At 43.5% G+C, this 1793-nt stretch overlaps 1 long non-coding RNA gene across 1 annotated transcript; it reads right to left on the bottom strand.

Moving 5' to 3' along the window:
* Positions 1-120: 120 nt before the first annotated feature.
* On the bottom strand, positions 121-1620 carry LOC147820098 (uncharacterized). Its single transcript, XR_015437837.1, has 2 exons — positions 1284-1620; positions 121-472 (listed from the first exon to the last, which is right to left on the bottom strand). It is a non-coding gene; the product is annotated as an uncharacterized LOC147820098 (long non-coding RNA).
* Positions 1621-1793: the final 173 nt, after the last annotated feature.

Below are 1793 nucleotides of genomic sequence, written 5' to 3'. Positions count from 1 at the left end.
TCAGTTAGAGCCGGTAGGTCTCTCTCTGCGACAACGCACTCAGAAGTGTACAAAAAGCCAAGCAGGTGTTGGAAAACCGAGTCCTCCACATGGTCCAGGGTGACATGAGTGGTAGCTGGGTTCTTGGACAGCTCAGCGTGGAAGTAGCTGCTCCCATGGGCCAACACCACCTTGTGGGCACTGTAGAGCCTCCCACCCACAGACACAGACACGTCGCAGAACTTCTGCCGGGTCCGGTCCTCATTCAAAAACTTGAGGAGGTTGTGACTGTGCTGCAACATTGTCAGGTGCCTGATTTGTGAGTCTGATCCTGGGACAGTTTCAGAGTTTGGTGGAGCACTGGAGCTTTGCACCGTGCCTGGCTCTGTAACACATTCACTGCTGGCACTGACCAGCCTGCTGCGTTTGGGACGCAGAGGAGTACTAGGCTTTTTCTTCATTGGTGTGTCTGATGGGCCACCATGAATCACTCCTGAAAACCAGAGTAATAGAAACAGTGTTGAGATTGAACATACACAGGTGCTCACCTCTTGATTACTGTGTTTTGATTAAAATTTGATAGGATTATCCAAGAGGCTCGACAGATGTTTTAGGATTAGAGCTGAATTATACGCACAATAATCATATTGCGATTATTTTGACGGGTAAAAATTGTAATGGTGTGATGTTTGCAGTCGTGTTCCCTTACATCTATAGAACATGATTTGTAGGACGGGATATCTCTGTAGCAACACAATGCTTTATTTATAATAGTATGTTGTGACAAATTCTGCCTTTATCAAACATTTGCAGCTTATGCGATTTGAATATTGCACTTGGCCACATTGTAATTTCGATAATACCTCAAATTGTACTTCGCATGTAAATGTACAAGACTTTAACTACACAATGAGAGGATTGACAGCTGACACCGGTAGGACATTGGTGAAAAGTTACCACAAATGTGAAAACCGTGCATGAAAAGATGAACAGTAACGAGTTATTGCTAACGTTTCTCCCATGTATTAACACGGGGCAGAAAGAATGAGCATTAACACTGCACTCAATAGACAACATAGGCCTAACAGACGACATGAAACTAAGCAAGCAAAGGTGTAGATATCCTGAATTATTGACGATGGAGACGCTGCATTTGCAGATTTGCTCCCCACCTCATGGACCCCTCACATTATGACGACCCCCGACGAGCGGACCCCCTCCGGGGAGAGTGTTGACAAACGACCCTTAGTGCTTCCCCGGGAATTAACAATGATATCGGGATGTCTTTTTTAAAGAAATCTTACCTGAGAGATACAGGCCTCGTTTACAAAGTACTGTACACTCCAGCTAACATAAGTGAAGTGGAAAATAAACAGAGGAATAATAATTTCCTGAATATCTGTAACGCCCAACCTCAACATCCTACCAGAAATGTCTGACCCTGCAACAAACTGATCGCCCATTGGCTGTTTCAGCTTGTGTCTTCTACTGCTCTTGTTTAAAGATGTAAACAGAAGAAACAATAATAAACAGCGACGGAAACACGAGCTTTTGATGCTTTCATTCGTATTGTGAGTTCGTAGTTTGTATTGACCGCATAAAAAGTCAAACACGAATTGAACAAAGAGGAGGTGTTGACGAGCAGTATCATAGGTTCACGAGAGGGTTCACCAGACGAGGGAGTCATGGGTAATGTAGTCTGAAAGCTAATAGCATACTTCCATTAGCTGCTCTCATTAACATATCAGTCTTTTACAGCGGTATAAAACAACTAAATATGTTTAGCTAAGTACTGTACTTGAATACAGTTCTGG

The sequence above is a fragment of the Seriola lalandi genome, unplaced genomic scaffold, assembly GCF_002814215.2.
Source record: "Seriola lalandi dorsalis isolate HSWRI2012SDOR001 ecotype SW California unplaced genomic scaffold, Sedor1 jcf7180002001345, whole genome shotgun sequence".
In the NCBI taxonomy this organism is placed as follows: domain Eukaryota; kingdom Metazoa; phylum Chordata; class Actinopteri; order Carangiformes; family Carangidae; genus Seriola; species Seriola lalandi.
Note: the sequence above shows the minus strand (reverse complement) of the source record. Positions and strands in the feature narration are given on the sequence as shown.